Raw genomic sequence first — 18,387 nt, 5'->3', positions numbered from 1 at the left:
GTCATAGAACTTCATTAATAATGCATATATAGCTTATGGGAAGTGCCTGCAAGATCATAATCATTACAAGCCGTTAAATATCCAAAAGAAAGATTACAAAGAGTAATGTGAATGATTTGTTAGATGTTGATACACCTTTACTACTTTTCCTTCTGGACATTGAAGTCACTTGCTTACAAAACTGATTAAAAATGGCAAAACAAAAACAAATTTAATAATGCCTTCCTTAATTTTACTGATAATCCTTAGAAAAGTTCTTCCTTTTTTTTTTTTAAAGATTTTATTTATTTATTTGACAGAGAGAGACACAGTGAGAGAGGGAACACAAGCAGGGGGAGTGGGAGAGGGAGAAGCAGGCTTCCTGCGGAGCAGGGAGACCAATGTGGGGCTTGATCCCAGGACCCTGGGATCGTGACCGGAGCTGAAGGCAGACGCTTAATGACTGAGCCACCCAGGTGCCCCTAGAAAAGTTCTTCCTTTTTACTTCTAATCCTCACCACCTCATGTATCTGCTGAGGCCAGGAAGTGGAAAGAATTCAGTGGAACCAAGTGTCTGAATCAGTTGAACCATGAAAGGGCATTTAAAATGGTGACATTTCATGCATTTTGTTCAGTCACCAAGAAACACTGTAGTAGCACTACTTCATTATCTTCTTTCATAATGTGGGTTTGCTTCCTTTCCTATTCGTATTTATTGGCTTTCATTGTTAATACAACAGCAAGTTTCTTAAAGGAGATTCAATGATTTGTGATAACTTCACAGAGGTTTTTGTGGAGTACTAGGGTAAATAAATGTACAACGCAAATTGTGATGAGTTGACTCCCAGCAAAGTCTTTAATAGGCACTTTGATTTCTGAGCACCCTACTGCCACTTTCCCCCATCTTTCCCACATACCCTTATCTCAAGTCCTTACCCTGTGTTCCATCTTTTCACTATAAATGAATTGCCCTCAACCTTCTCCCCTGTACTAAATGCTAAAAGCTTTTAGAAGTTACCTAAGATCTTCGACAAAGCAGGAAAGAATGTCCAATGGAAAAAAGACAGTCTCTTCAACAAATGGTGTTGGGAAAATTGGACAGCCACATGCAGAAGAATGAAACTGGACCATTTCCTTATACCACACACAAAAATAGACTCCAAATGGTTGAAGGACCTAAATGTGAGACAGGAGTCCATCAAAATCCTAAAGGAGAACACAGGCAGCAACATCTTTGACCTCAGCCACAGCAACTTCTTCCTAGAAACATCGCCAAAGGCAAGGGAAGCAAGGGCAAAAATGAACTATTGGGACTTCATCAAGATAAGAAGCTTTTGCACAACAAAAGAAACAGTCAACAAAACCAAAAGACAACCGACAGAATGGGAGAAGATATTTGCAAATGACATATCAGATAAAGGGCTAGTATCCAAAATCTATAAAGAACTTATTAAACTCAACACCCAAAGAACAAATGATCCAACCAAGAAATGGGCAGAAGACATGAACAGACATTTTTCCAAAGAAGACATCCAAATGGCCAACAGACACATGAAAAAGTGCTCAACATTGCTCGGCATCAGGGAAATCCAAATCAAAACCTCAATGAGATACCACCTCACACCTGTCAGAATGGCTAAAATTAACAAATCAGGAAACGACAGATGTCGGCGGGGATGCGGAGAAAGGGGAACCCTCCTACACTGTTGGTGGGAATGCAAGCTGGTGCAGCCACTCTGGAAAACAGTATGGAGGTTCCTCAAAAAGTTGAAAATAGAGCTACCATATGATCCAGCAATTGCACTACTGGGTATTTACCCCAAAGATACAAGTGTAGGGATCCGAAGGGGTACGTGCACCCTGATGTTTATAGCAGCAATGTCCACAATAGCCAAACTATGGAAAGAGCCAAGATGTCCATTGACAGATGAATGGATAAAGAAGATTTGGTATATATATACAATGGAATATTATGCAGCCATCAAAAGGAATGAGATCTTGCCATTTGCAACGACGTGGATGGAACTGGAGGGTATTGTGCTGAGTGAAATAAGTCAATCAGAGAAAGACATGTATCATATGACCTCACTGATATGAGGAATTCTTAATCTCAGGAAACAAACTGAGGGTTGCTGGAGTGGTGGGTGGTGGGAAGGATGGGGTGGCTGGGTGATAGACATTGGGGAGGGTATGTGCTAGGGTGAGCGCTGTGAATTGTGTAAGACTATTGAATCACAGACCCGTACCTCTGAAACAAATAATACATTATACATTAAAAAAAAGAAGAAGAAGAATATAGCAGGAAGGGAAAAATGAAGGGGGGGAATCAGAGGGGGAGATGAACCATGAGAGACTGGACTCCAAGAAACAAACTGAGGGCTCTAGAGGGGAGGGTAATGGGGGGATGGGTTAGCCTGGTGATGGGTATTAAAGAGGGCACGTACTGAATGGAGCACTGGGTGTTATACGCAAACAATGAATCATGGAACACTGCATCAAAAACTAATGATGTGAGGGCGGAGCAAGATGGCGGAGGAGTAGGAGACCTGGATTTCGTTTGGTCTCAGGAATTCAGCTGGATAGGGATCAAACCATTCTGAACACCTACAAACTCAACAGGAGGTCGAAGAAAAGAAGAGCAACAACTCTCTCATCAGAAAAGCGACCACTTTCTGGAAGGTAGGACGTGCGGAGAAGTGAATCCGAGGCGATATTCGGGAGGCTAGACGGCGGGGGAGGGGCCTCCGGCGGCTGCTTCTGGCAAGTGATAGAGCCGCGGAGCACAAAATCGGAACTTTTAAAAGTCTGCTCCACTGAGGGACGTCACTCTGGTGGCTAAGCGGGGGGTGGAACCCTCCGGGACAGTGTGGTCTCAGGACCCACCGGTCACAGAAAGACCGGGGGTGCCTGAGTGCGGCAGAGCTCCCAGGTATCGGAGCAGGGAAGCCGGCTGCAGAGGCGGAGCCCAGGCGCGGGCTCTCAGCTCGGGGTTGCCATAAACCGTGATCCGCGGCACAGTCGGTCCCCTGCTCCTCCAGCAGGGACCCAACAAGCGGCAGATCCGGGGAGACTCACCTTCCTCCCCCGGGAGGAGCCGCGCGGGAGTGCGCCGCAGGGATCTGCTGGGTTTGGAGACTCCACCCGGGGTCGGATGCCAGAGATAGAAACGCGCGGTCACAGGCCGGGTGAGCACGGAGTGCGGCTGGAGACCGGGGAGACGGGAGTGACTGACGGCTTTTCTCTGGGGGCTCACTTAGAAGCGGGGCCCCGAGTTCTCGGCTCCTCCGGGGCGGAGATTGGGAGGCCGCCATTTTCACTCTCCGCCTCCAAAGCTGTACGGAAAGCTCGCAGGGAACAAAAGCCCCGGAGAGCAAACCCCAGCAGATTACTTAGCTGGGAGGGGGCAAGGGCGGGGCAATTCTGCCTCCGGCAAAGACATTTGGAAACCACGGCAACAGGCCCCTCCCCAGAAGATCAGCGAGAACAGCCAGCCAAGACCAAGTTTACCCATCAATGAGAACGGCAGAACTCCAGCTCTAGGGGACTACTGCACATAGAATTCATGGCTTTTTACCATGATTCTGTAGTCTTTCAAAGTTAATTTTTTTAACTGTCTTTTTTTCTTTTTTTATTCTTTTTGAATTTTTCTTTTTCCCTTTTTCAACCAACATCTTATCAATCCCTTTTTTTAAAAAAAAAAACATTTTTATTTTTCATTTTTAGAGTCATATTCTATCCCTTCATAGTAGTTACCCATATTTTTGGCTTATATATATAAGTTGTTCTCTCTTTAAAATTTTGAGATAGTTTCTTCTAACAGATCAAAATATACCCTAAATCTCTAGTATATGGTGTTTTCTGTTCCCCTGCCTGATCACATCCTCTCCCTTTTTTTTTTCTTTTTTTAAATCCTCTTCTTTCTTTTTTCAAACAACTTCTTATCAATTCCTTTTATAAAATTTTTTATAATTTCCATCTTTACAGTCATATTCCATCCCTTCATCATATCAACCCTTATTTTTGTACATATATAAGTTTTTCTTTCTTTAAAATTTTGGGAGGCACTTTCTTCTAAAAGACCAAAATACACCCCAAATCTAGTGTGTGGCACTGATCATATTTGATCACATTCTGGTTTTTTTGTTGTTGTTGTTTTGTTTTGTTTGTTTTTGTTTTTATCTTTATCTTTTTCTTTTTTTTCTTTTTCTTTTTTCTCTCTTTCCCTTTCTTTTCCCACTGCTTCAGGTTTTTTCTGATTTGTTTAGAGTATATTTTCTGGGGACGTTGTTACTCTGCTAGCATTTTGTTCTCTCATTAATCTATTCTCCTCTGCACAAAATGACAAGACGGAAAAAATCACCTCAACAAAAAGAACAAGAGGTAGTACCGACTGCCAGGGACCTACTCAATACGGACATTAGTACAATGTCAGATCTAGAGTTCAGAATCATCACTTTAAAGATACTAGCTGGGCTTGAAAAAAATATGGAAGTTATTAGAGAAACCCTTTCTGGAGAAGTAAAAGAACTAAAATCCAACCAAGTAGAAATCAAAAAGGCTATTAATGAGGTGCAATCAAAAATGGGGGCACTAACTGCTAGAATAAATGAGGCAGAAGAGAGAATCAGTAATATAGAAGATGAAATGATGGAAAATAAAGAAGCTGAGAAAAAGAGAGATAAACAACTACTGGATCACGAGGGCAGAATTCGAGAGATAAGCGATACCATAAGACGAAACAACATTAGAATAATTGGGATCCCAGAAGAAGAAGAAAGAGAGAGAGGGGCAGAAGGTATAATGGAGCAAATTATAGCAGAGAACTTCCCTAATTTGGGGAAGGAAACAGGCATGAAAATCCAGGAAGCACAGAGAACCCCTCTCAAAATCAATAAAAATAGGTCAACACCCCGACATCTAATAGTAAAACTTACGAGTCTCATAGACAAAGAGAAAATCCTGAAAGCAGCTCGGGAGAAGAGATATGTAACCTACAAGGGTAGAAACATTAGATTGGCAACAGACCTATCCACAGAGACCTGGCAGGCCAGAAAGGACTGGCAGGATATATTCAGAGCACTAAATGAGAAAAATATGCAGCCAAGAATACTCTATCCAGCTAGGCTGTCATTGAAAATTGAAGGAGAGATAAAAAGCTTCCAGGACAAACAAAAACTAAAGGAATTTGCAAACACAAAACCAGCCCTACAGGAAATCTTGAAAGGAGTCCTCTAAGCAAAGAGAGACCCCAAAAGCAACATAGACCAGAAAGGAACACAGACAATATACGGTAACAGTCACCTTACAGGCAATACAATGGCACTAAATTCCTATCTTTCAATAGTTACCCTGAATGTAAATGGGCTCAATGCCCCAATCAAAAGACACAGGCTATCAGACTGGATTAAAAAAAAAGACCCATCGATATGCTGTCTGCAAGAGACTCATTTTCGACCCAAAGACAGCCCCAGATTGAAAGTGAGGGGGTGGAAAACCATTTACCATGCTAATGGACACCAAAAGAAAGCTGGGGTGGCAATCCTTATATCAGACAAATTAGATTTTATATATAATTTTTTTTAAGATTTTATTTATTTATTTGAGAGGGAGAATGAGATAGAGAGAGCATGAGAGGGGGGAGGTTCAGAGGGAGAAGCAGGCTCCTCGCTGAGCAGGGAGCCCGACGTGGGACTCGATCCCGGGACTCCAGGATCATGACCTGAGCCGAAGGCAGTCGCTCAACCGACTGAGCCACCCAGGCGCCCGACAAATTAGATTTTAAACCAAAGACTGTAATAAGAGATGAGGAAGGACACTATATCATACTTAAAGGATCTATCCAACAAGAAGATCTAACAATTGTAAATATCTATGCCCCTAACCTGGGAGCAGCCAATTATATAAGCCAATTAATAACAAAAGCAAAGAAACACATCGACAACAATACAATAATAGTGGGGGACTTTAACACCCCCCTCACTGAAATGGACAGATCATCTAAGCAAAAGATCAACAAGGAAATAAAGACTTTAAATGACACACTGGACCAAATGGACTTACAGACATATTCAGAACATTCCACCCCAAAGCAACGGAATACACATTCTTCTCTAGTGCCCAGGGAACATTCTCCAGAATAGATCACATCCTAGGTCATAAATCAGGTCTCAACCGGTACCAAAAGATTGGAATCATTCCCTGCCTATTTTCAGACCACAATGCTTTGAAACTAGAGCTCAATCACAAGACAAAAGTCAGAAAGAACTCAAATACATGGAGGCTAAAGAGCATCCTACTGAAGAACGAATGGGTCAACCAGGAAATTAAAGAAGAATTAAAAAAATACATGGAAACCAATGAAAATGAAAACACAACTATTCAAAATCCCCAAGTGGGATTTATCCCTGGGCTGCAAGGTTGGTTCAACATCCGCAAATCAATCAATGTGATACAATACATTAACAGAAGAAAGAACAAGAATCATATGATCCTCTCAATAGATGCAGAAAAAGCATTTGACAAAGTACAGCATCCTTTCTTGATCAAAACTCTTCAGAGTATAGGCATAGAGGGTACATACCTCAATATCATAAAAGCCATCTATGAAAAACCTACAGCGAATATCATTCTCAATGGGGGAAAAACTGAGAGCTTTCCCCCTAAGGTCAGGAACGCGGCAGGGATGTCCACTATCACCACTGCTATTCAACATAGTATTGGAAGTCCTAGCCACAGCAATCAGACAACAAAAAGAAATCAAAGGCATCCAAATTGGCAAGGAAGAAGTCAAACTCTCACTCTTTGCAGATGATATGATACTTTATGTGGAAAACCCAAAAGACTCCACCCCAAAACTGCTAGAACTCATACAGGAATTCAGTCAAGTGGCAGGATATAAAATCAATGCACAGAAGTCAGTGGCATTCCTATACACCAACAACAAGACAGAAGAAAGGGAAATTAAGGAGTCGATCCCATTTACAATTGCACCCAAAACCATAAGATACCTAGGAATAAATCTAACCAAAGAGACAAAGGATCTGTACTCAGAAAACTATAAAATACTCATGAAAGAAATTGAGGAAGACACAAAGAAATGGAAAAACATTCCATGCTCATGGATTGGAAGAACAAATATTGTGAAGAAGTCAATGCTACCTAGAGCAATCTACACATTCAATGCAATCCCCATCAAAATACCATCCACTTTTTTCAAAGAAATGGAACAAATAATCCTAAAATTTGTATGGAACCAGAAAAGACCCCGCATAGCCAGAGGAATGTTGAAAAAGAAAAGCAAAGCCGGCGGCATCACAATTCCGGACTTCCAGCTCTATTACAAAGCTGTCATCATCAAGACAGCATGGTACTGGCACAAAAACAGACACATAGATCAATGGAACAGAATAGAGAGCCCAGAAATGGACCCTCCACTCTATGGTCAACTCATCTTTGACAAAGCAGGAAAGAATGTCCAATGGAACAAAGACAGTCTCTTCAACAAATGGTGTTGGGAAAATTGGATAGCCACATGCAGAAGAATGAAACTGGACCATTTCCTTACACCACACACAAAAATAGACTCCAAATGGTTGAAAGACCTCAATGTGAGACAGGAGTCCATCAAAATCCTAAAGGAGAACACAGGCAGCAACCTCTTTGACCTCAGCCGAAGCAACTTCTTCCTAGAAACATCGCCAAAGGCAAGGGAGGCAAGGGCAAAAATGAACTATTGGGACTTCATCAAGATAAAAAGCTTTTGCAAAGCAAAGGAAACAGTCAACAAAACCAAAAGACAACCAACAGAATGGAGAGAAGATATTTGCAAATGACATATCAGATAAAGGGCTAGTATCCAAAATCTATAAAGAACTCATCAAACTCAACACCCAAAGAACAAAGAATCCAATCAAGAAATGGGCAGAAGACATGAAAAGACATTTTTCCAAAGAAGACATCCAAATGGCCAACAGACACATGAAAAAGTGCTCAATATCGCTCGGCATCAGGGAAATCCAAATCAAAACCTCAATGAGATACCACCTCACACCTGTCAGAATGGCTAAAATTAACAAGTCAGGAAATGACAGATGTTGGCGGGGATGCGAAGAAAGGGGAACCCTCCTACACTGTTGGTGGGAATGCAAGCTGGTGCAGCCACTCTGGAAAACTGTATGGAGGTTCCTCAAAAAGTTGAAAATAGAGCTACCATATGATCCAGCAATTGCACTACTGGGTATTTACCCCAAAGATACAAAAGTAGGGATCCGAAGGGGTACGTGCACCCCGATGTTTATAGCAGCAATGTCCACAATAGCCAAACTGTGGAAAGAGCCAAGATGTCCATCAACAGATGAATGGATAAAGAAGATTTGGTATATATATACAATGGAATATTATGCAGCCATCAAAAGGAATGAGATCTTGCCATTTGCAACGACGTGGATGGAACTGGAGGGTATTATGTTGAGTGAAATAAGTCAAACAGAGAAAGACATGTATCATATGATCTCACTGATCTGAGGAATTCTTAATCTCAGGAAACAAACTGAGGGTTGCTGGAGTGGGGGGTGGGGTGGGAAGGATGGGGTGACTGGGTGATAGACACTGGGGAGGGTATGTGCTCTGGTAAGCGCTGTGAATTTTGCAAGACTGTTGAATCTCAGATCTGTACCTCTGAAACAAATAATGCAATATATGTTAAGAAAAAAAAAAAAAGAAGAGGAAGAAGGTAGCGGGAGGGGAAGAATGAAGCGGGGGAAATCGGAGGGGTAGACGAACCATGAGAGACGATGGACTCTGAAAAACAAACAGGGTTCTAGAGGGGAGGGGGGTGGGAGGATGGGTTAGCCTGGTGGTGGGTACTGAGGAGGGCACGTTCTGCATGGAGCACTGGGTGTTATGCACAAACAATGAATCATGGAACACTTCATCTAAAACTAATGATGTAATGTATGGGGATTAACACAACATAATAAAAAAAACAAAAACAAGTGTTTTAAAATCAAACAGACCTCCATTTTAAATCTAAATCTTACAACTATTTTGTAACTATACAACCTTGGGTAAGTGACTTTTTTTTCTCATTTATAAAATGTAGAAAATGATGTTTTATTCACTAAAGGGTTATTGGAGGATTTAATTTGATACTGTATAGAAAATGGTCAGGTACCTCTTAAGCCTTCTCCCACCATAAGAATCCTATTCTATTTTAATAGTCAAATATTATAATAAAATATCATATATTTATACAGTTTCTAAAATTGCTATATTCCCATACCTCATACTGTACCAAATACATTAACGTATGGTATGTCACAATGTTTCTGTGAAGGAAAATTATGGGAAAACATTTCTGAAATGCATACTAAGTCACAGGAATTGAACTAGATGCTGACTATAACTTTTGCCTTTTTATAGAAACAAAAAGTGAAGTTCAGGGAGGTTAAGTGACTCATTTGAACTTGCTTGCCAAAAACTGAATGAATATGTGTCTCAAAAAAAAAAAAAAAAAAAAAGAAGTTCCTAAGATCAAAAGACCACATTCCCTCAATTCCACCCTATATGCTTTCCCCTTTACTGTAATACTCCACCCCATCATGTATCCAACCCATAAACTCCTAAACACATTAAATCTACTTTAAAATGTAGTCTGTCTATTGTTAGAGGGTCCTTCCAAGATTCCTCTGCAATCTCCTTTAGGTGCCCTTGCCCCAAATCCCCATTTTTATTCTACCATTATCACCATCATAGCATTTATTGGGTCATATTATAATTGTCCATTTACAGTAGTGCCCTTTTATCTGCAGAGGATAGCAAGACCTCAAGACCCCCAGTGGATGCCCAAAACCATGGATAGTACCGAACCGTATTTATGCTATATTCTTTCCTATACATACATACCTGAGATAAAGTTTAATTTATAAATTAGACACAGTAAGAGATTAACACAATAGCTTAGAATAAAATGAAATAATTATTATAACAATATATTATGATAAAGGTGAGGTGAATGTGGTCTCTATCTCTCAAATATCCTATTGTACTATACTCACCCTTCTTCTTGTGATGATGTGAGATGATAAAATGCCTACTTGAGGAGATGAAGTGAGGGAAATGACGTAGACATTGTGACATAGCATTAGGCTACTATTGACCTTCTAACAATATGTTGGAAAGAGGATTATCTACTTCTGGACTGCGATGGACCATGGGTAACCAAATCCATGGAAAGCGAAATCGTGGATGAGGGGGACTACTGTATGTGGTTGTACCTGCTCCTGTGCAGTGATTACCTTTCACCCCGGATTCCCAGCACCTACAGTACTTACTGACACCAGTAATCACAATATAAATATTGTTTAAACAAATTAGTGGATGCATGAGTGACTATTTTAATGTTGTTAAAAATCTTTACAGAAAACTGAAAAAGCCAAAAAATCCATCCACCTATAACAGGTGAAAGGAAGAGATATTTGGGGATAAATGAGTTGTCCCAAACCACTAAGATTTCACCAGTTAATGAATTGGCTATTTATAAGACTTACTCTGACATAGGTAAGATCTTTTCTGGCTTGTTCATTATTATATTCCTAATACAAAACACAGTATTTTCTTTTTAAAATCTATTTGATGAATACATTTTTAATAAATAATATGAAGCTACTAATAATGGTGTATTTTTTGTGCTTGGCTGCATCTATTTGTTTTTCCCACCTTTTATTCTATGTATATTGTCCTTTTTTTTCCTCAGTGCCAGAAAATTTTGTTTGTCTACCCCCTGAAACCCACATAATAAGTTCAGTGTTTAACACTGGGCATCACTGGTTTCTACAAATGTTTGGAAGAAAAATGTTTTCAGTAGCAATTAGCATTACAGAGATGGTCCCTTTCTTTAGTAATGTATATTGAGAAATTTTGTTGTGTAACCATAGACAAATTTTATTGTTTTATTAAAGCTTTCTCCCCATTACAATAAAATAGTTACCAAAAGTCTGAATTTATCTACCAAAAACCTACAAAACTTCTCAACCCATCATAAAAATCAATGCATGCATTCTCAACTAAGAATATTGCCCTCTTCCCCGCAAAAAATTCACTAAAAGACCACTGGATGGATGTGTAGTGCCCAGAATGTATTATTGATGGACATTTCTTTTAAAAGGGAAGAGAAATTCAAAAGGAAAAAACTAATACTCTTTCAGGGAGAAACCAACACAAGCAGGCTTGAGATACATCAAAATTTTCTCTCCTTCAATCTATAAGAAATGTTTCTCCAGATACTCTGGACTTTTTCAGGATATTGAGATTGAGGCCAGGGGCTGGATTTCTCAGGTTAAGGTTCTATCAGTATGACATCATTGTCATCAAACAGGCTGAGCTAGTTCCCATGGTCTTGGTCAATCCAATAGAGTTTCCAGCCATGGACAGAGAGAGGCCCCAGAAGAGGGAAAGAGGAAGAGGTGAATAGCAAGTTCGTTTTCTTCTCCTATGTCATCTTCCAAAGTCCAAGCTGCCTTTCAGGTCATTAGAGGCAGCTAATAATCCTCCTATTACATACTCTTACTACACTTACTACTACCATACATGTGTTTACATGTCTCCATGTACTGACATGTAGTTATACACATGTACAATCACCATGCACATGTTCCCATTTCTGGGATCATGTGTTCATTTCTCTCAATTGCCTCTTCTATACTTCATGTACACTCATTCACTCTTTCAACAAATTTTCAATTAGTAACTTCCCCTTCCCCTTAAATACCAGCTGCTCTGCTCACAAGGGGACTTCAAAGATTAATAGGACCCTTTTAATCTTATTGGAGCTTATACGCTTGTGAGCTCATCTTCCTCTCTTTTGAGGACTGGATAGCATACTCCCCTCTAGTCATCTTAGCGAATCAGACCAGCTTCTGCTCTGGAAGAGAAAATTCTAACCAGTCTTCCCACACTGAAAAGCACTGCATTATGTTAAGTCCCCTGCTGGCAAGCAACATTTCCATGAGGTAGATTTAATTACTTTATTATTTCTTGTCATGATGCTTTGAAATAACTCACCATGTTTCAGGCACTAGAACTCAGTTATTCTGGAAGGCTCATAGGAGCTGAAAGAAGTATTAAAACAAGCAGAAGATTGTTATGTATTTTGTTTGTGGATTCATATATGGTTCCATATTAATTATTCTAATTATTTATTCCTACTCTAATGTTAATCCCATGGTTTGAAGGAATGATAATCTTTAAATAACAGTTGAGTATGCTGGTCATCTAAGGCTCAGATGGTCTTATCTCTAGTAATTTAAAAAAATATGTATAGCTTTATGTCTAAATTTAGGATACTAAATGCCAAGTTCCAGGCCAACTTGAAGTTCTTTAAAGTACAGGCACTCCCTGAACTTTGTATACTTAAGAAATGTCAACCAATCTTTAGATGCTGAATCTGGCTTCTTGAGCTATTTGTCCAGTGTCCCTTAGAAGCCCTATTTAATGTTAAGTGGCAGGGAAGATCAGCAATTTGTCCAGATTGGATGCCAGCCAGTCTGCTAGCACTGAAGAAGTATACAGCAGACACAACTGCACTGAGATATGGATGAGAAGAATGAATGGCAGTGGGATGCCCAAATAGCACCTGTTTATCAACCTAAGTTGGAGGCCATAGACAAGGCAGGAGTGCAGAAGACAACCGGTGATTAATGGTAACAATCGTGGGAGAAAGACCAGCCTGTAACCGTAAGTACAGACACCACCATTTATTATGTGAAGACTTCATGTTGTTCTCAGATAAAAGAAGTCGAATCGAAAAGAACAGGCTTTCATCTACACCAGTCCACCACAAGAATTCTGTTAAAATGCATCTTTATGAATAGAAATGAACTGAATTGAGGACTTTCTCCAGATTTTGATGAGAAGGGACTGATCTTTTTTTTTTTTTTTTTTTGAGAAGGGATTGACTTTTAACACCAGAATCACACAGCCCTTATGTTTTACAATATTTGCTCTGTTGATGTATTTAAGTTATTGTTCTTTTACTCTTTGTTCTGCTTCTGCTCATTGGCAACCCTCTGACTCCTAATTCAGCTTCTGAGGTTAGGTAATCAGTATATCTCCCATTATAAATTTATAAATCAGAGTTATTGTTTATATATCAGCCTCTTACAAATTCGGTTACTATGAGATAGTTCCAAGGGATCCTGATCATTGAGAAACGAAATCTTTCTAGATCCACAAAGCTGATGCAGGCCCCATCCCTGAACTGGAGTGAGCTTTCTAAAGTAGTGCTGCCCTGTGAAACTTTCCGTATGACTGACTGACCTTCCTCTATGAGAACTCTGCATCATCTCTATATAACCACAACCCTGGGCCACTATCATTTTCAAACAGATGTAGCATTTAATTATTTTCCTATTTAATAGTAAGGTACCTGCTATATTTTTTTTCTGAACTTTTTATAGATCACAGTACTTTGTTGACAATATTGTTTATTTGGATGATTTCTACCAAAAAGCACACATCTGGTTATGTCATTTTACCCCCAGATGCTGCTTCTCTTTTTTTCCTTAATCTCTTCTTCATCTCTCCACTATCCACAGAAATAGATATTTCTTCTTCTTTCCATTGGTTTTATTTTTTAATTATTTTTTTACTTTTTTTAATTGTATTTATTTAAAGTGTACAACATGATGTTTTGACATACAGAGTGAAATGATTATTAGTCCAGTCCAGTTAATTAACATATCCATCTCCTCACATAGTTACCTTTTCAAATATTTCTTGTGGTGAGAGCACCTGAGATCTACTCTCTTAGCAAATATCCAGGATAGACTGCAATATTATTAACTACAATCATCATGCTATATATATTCATCCTACATATCTCCATGGGCTTTTCTTCTTGTGACATTGTCTTCAGGTTGCACCACTCTCTTCTGTGGGACTCGTTGCCTACTTTTTTCTTCTCAGTCTCCAGTGATTTCTATACTGGTTGTAGCTTTATTGCAATATCAGATCGGTTGACAGTGTTTATGGACTTGCAGGGGACACAATCCATTAAGAATGGAAACGAAAGCAGAGGGGAAAAAATCACCTTAAAAATCCAGCTTATCTGTACATCATATAAAGCACTAATTTAAAATAAAAATTAGATGCTTAATTTTAGAACTACTTTACAAATACCTCAAGAATGAAATATGGCGCTTTGGCCTAACATAAATACATAATTTACTCTGTATATATGTTTCAAGAATGGCAAACCAAAATTCAAGTTGGATACAGTGATTACATGAAAAGGAGAGCAGAAGAAAAGTGAAGAAAAATGATTCTCTGTCATACACGAGTGGTGTCTGGAAGGAGCAACTAAGCATTCTCAGAGAGGCTGGTCTTGATTTCAGGTCTCAGAGTTAGGCATGGTTTGCCCATTGCAACTTATTTACACCCATTAGTATACATGTTGTGCAATGTTTTCATGGACATCCTACCCCTCTCACTTTCTCGGAGGATGAGACAACATGTTGGGCTTTGGGGTTCTGCTGAATGTCTTGAACCGTTTTTCAAACGCTGGGTTTGGCAAAGCACATGTTATATGTTGCCAAGTGCTTTTCCCCATCATTTTAAACCCCTGTGTATTTCAAGGGAAATTTTACCCACATGTCTCTGATTTATTTATCCCTAACTCATCAAAATGTCATCTTGAAAAAGCTGCTATTGGATGTTTAAGAACTCCCGTGGCTTTTTTCCTGAGCCTTTCATCTTGAAACCAGTGTGTTTCATTTGGCCTCCACCAAACAAGTCCAGGTTCTGTTTGGGAAACTGGCTGATGAGGGGACATCTCTGTGTCTCAAGAGTTTTCTTCAGTCTTCTGGAGGCTTTTCTTGTATCCCACCTCTCCTTCCTCATCCTCAACTTCTTTCTTCTTCCCTAAATTATATTTCTTTGTGTCCTTGATTTAAATACATTGCTCTTTCTTTGCCTGTCATTGGAATTCAGAAAGGAATGGCCTTCCCAGTTCCTGTCTGGGCAATTTATTAGCGTAATTCAATTGTTTTGTTATAACCTAATTTTGTTCTAGGCAGTAAGGAAGAAAGCATTGCTCAATGTTAATAGCCTTTGTTGGTGGTGGTGTGTGTGTGTGTTCTTTTCTCTACTCTAGAGTTAAATGAAATTCAAATGTGGATAGGAGATGTTATTGTAACCTGTTTCTGTCTTTTAATGGCTTGTAATCTCCTTACCATAACCTCAAGACCCTTCATCATCTGAGCACTGCCTCGCACTCCCTGCACCCCCAACCCATTTCCCTTGTTCACTACATTCAAGCCAGTATGGCAGTCTTATAGTTTTTTAGTTTTTTAAAGATTTTATTTATTTATTTGAGAGAGAGAGTGGGAGAGTGAGAGGGAGAAGGGGGCTTCCCGCTGAGCAGGGAGCCCGATGCGGGACCCGATCCCAGGCCCTTGGGATCAGGACCTGAGCTGAAGGCAGACGCTCAACCGACTGAGCCGCCCAGGTGCCCCTGGCAGTCCTGTAGTTTTCTAAAATGGACTTTGTTCTGACCTCCAGACCTTTGCACTTGCTGTTCCTCCTATTCACAACCTCTTCTTTGAGTTCTTTGCTGGACAAACTCTGCGTATCCTGCAATCTCAGTTTAAATGCCCCTTTCAAAGAGTGCTTTTAGGACTCCTTAAACCAGGGTAGGTTAGCCCCTCTTTTATGGGAACTTATTTTTCTGCTGCCATAGCATGTTTTGTCATTTGCATTTAAAGAATGTTGCCTTCCTTTACTTGTTTAATACTTCATTCCTAGATTGAAGGAATGAAAGCTCCTCAAGAAAAGGACATGACTATTTAGCATATCCTTGCATACCCCAAACTTAGCATAGCCTAGCACAGGGATGGCCTCAACAAATACAGGAATTAATAAAGACACTTTTGTTGGAGGAAAGGAAGAGCACGGGAACCAGCAACAACCAGGAGATGGTTTCTATTAGACTTATTAAATTACATAACTTAGTATTAACACGCTACCAACTTGAAGGTCTGGGAGGATGTTATTTCAGAAAGCCTAATTTTATCTTACTAAAGTCAAATTTTGAAAGCCTGAAGAGTTTTTGGAAATTTTTTTTTTTTTTTTTGCAATTTAAGGAAAGCACAGCCTGATCAATAAAATTATTCCCCCAGAGTGGCTGTCCTTTGTTTTAAAATAAGAAAACACTGTATGCTTACAATGTCTTTCATCCTCAAAGCCCTCACATGTATTAATTAATCCACAAAATGATATCTGGCTCCAAAAGGTAGAATCTAAGACTTAAGGTTTATCTGCAAAAGCCATGGCAACTTCCTGAGCTCCATCCTAGAAATCCTCCTAGCACAGGAGGTAGCAGATGATTCTCTAAAACCTGCCACAGGCTTTTGACTCCTGCAGGGTTATCCATAGACTGTCTCATAATCTTTTGATAAAAATAAAGATGATAAAAATTTAGCATGTTATAAACATGGTTATTTTTGTCAAGCATTTCTTTAAGGCAAAAAGGGAAAGTGCCCTGAAAATAATTAAGTATCATGAACAGTTAAACATGAAATATACAAGATCGGGAAACAAACACATATTAGTATATTTGACGTTTCTTGTTTAAAATCTTTGCTGCATTACAGCACTTGTTAAGCAACCATACGGATTCTCAGAAAATAATTTAGATCTCTTGCATTGATAGCATATGGAGTTGTATACCATGTGGCATGAATGACGTCACCTGTCAGTGAACTGGGTGGTTTCTGCCATGAGATTTTAGACTCCAGCTAGAAATGTATTTTTGCCAGTATTCAAAACAAATGCATTATGCTTCTGTTTAACCATGTTGATCATAATCTGCTTCATTAAAGGGAGCATTGAGAGGTGAAGCCTGGCTACCGGAGGGTGATAGCATCTATTGGCGCACCCACCATGGCAGATTCCACTTTTGTAAAATGAATCATTTTTCTCCAAGGGGGTAGATCTAATGAGATAGTTTTGCCAGTTATGCTTAAAGCCAAGGCTTCTCATGATTTCTAGAAAATGTTCGGGGGAGTTCTGAAATAAAGGAAATGAGATTTATATAGCAAAAAGTGTTGGACATAAATAAGCTCAAAAATCCATATGGTAAAAATAATGAGTAATAACACCAACTTAAAGAATTTTATTATTTTCTAAAATGTTTTAATGTATACTATTATATCTATAATAGTTCATCCTGACTGGTACTGCTAAGGGGAACTATTGTGAGAACCTCTGGCTGACTCCAGAAGCAATAGTGGGAAGAAGGGAGTAGTAGAGATGAAAGTAAGGAACATACCAGATTTGTGGGAAAAAATATGTGTCCAGGTAAAAAATAGTATAAGGTTAGATTAGTCAGACACAAAGAAAACTTTATGGATTTTAGAAATAATTCAAGCCTTAGTGTGAATGGTGATGGATAATGAAAATTTAATTGGGGGGGGTGCCTAGGTGGCTCAGTCGGTTAAGCAACCGACTCTTGATTTCAGCTCAAGTCATGATCTCAGGGTCATGAGATCAAGCCCCACGTTGGGCTCTGAGCTGGGTGTGGAACATGCTTGGAATTCTCTCTCTCCCCCTGCCCTTCCCCCTTCTCCCCCCAGCGGGTTTTAAAGAATCTTTCTCGTAGACAACCTCTACAAATAGCAGGCATATATTTGTTAACATCTGAACCAACAGTATAATTTTAATACACCTTTCATATCTTATTATTAAATCAGTTGACAAACATGTCCTTTCTGAGCAAGCCCTAGTATCAAAAGCAATGTAAGGGGAAGTATGGTATAATAAAGAAAATACAAGTCATGACCCTCTAACTTCAAAGTATTTACAGTGTAACCATGGAACAAGTATATTACCCATGAACTGAGAGTGAACAATACAAAAGAGTGCCAAGATGAAGAAATTAATTGTCACAGAAAATCCAAGCACTCTCAGGGTAAAAGCCATGTCTTAATCACGTTACCATCCCTAGCTTGAGGGTGTGTATTTGGGAGTAGATAGATAATAAATAGATAAATAAGGACCCATGAGAGAAGTCTATAGACTTAATGTCATAGAGAATAAGAAGCTATTGAGTGCTTTGACAAGGAAAACGAAGTAATGAAGGTACCGTTTCCAGAAGACTGGTGTGGAATTGCTATGCAGGTCCAGGGGAGAGGTAGGGGCCGCCATCAGAAGCATCTGAAGGCCTGGGCAAGGATGTGTGTATAACCATACAGAAAAATGTGGGCACCACACCCATTGCAGAGAAACTGCTTTGGAAAATAGTGACTTGCTTAATGGGCTATGGATAAAATAGAGGATCCAAGAAAATGCATTCTAAGCCTGGAGGCATGGTTGCTACTTGTAAAGAGAGGCTTGATGGAAAAGGAAACCAGTTGG

At 39.6% G+C, this 18,387-nt stretch overlaps 1 protein-coding gene across 1 annotated transcript in view; it reads right to left on the bottom strand.

Annotated features, from left to right (window-relative positions):
* Positions 1-18,387, bottom strand: part of ARHGAP15 (Rho GTPase activating protein 15) — a 606,659-nt gene that overhangs the window by 508,314 nt on the left and 79,958 nt on the right. The gene's annotated exons all lie outside the window — the stretch shown is intronic.

Source organism: Neomonachus schauinslandi, chromosome 3 (assembly GCF_002201575.2).
Source record: "Neomonachus schauinslandi chromosome 3, ASM220157v2, whole genome shotgun sequence".
NCBI classification, from domain to species: domain Eukaryota; kingdom Metazoa; phylum Chordata; class Mammalia; order Carnivora; family Phocidae; genus Neomonachus; species Neomonachus schauinslandi.
Note: the sequence above shows the minus strand (reverse complement) of the source record. Positions and strands in the feature narration are given on the sequence as shown.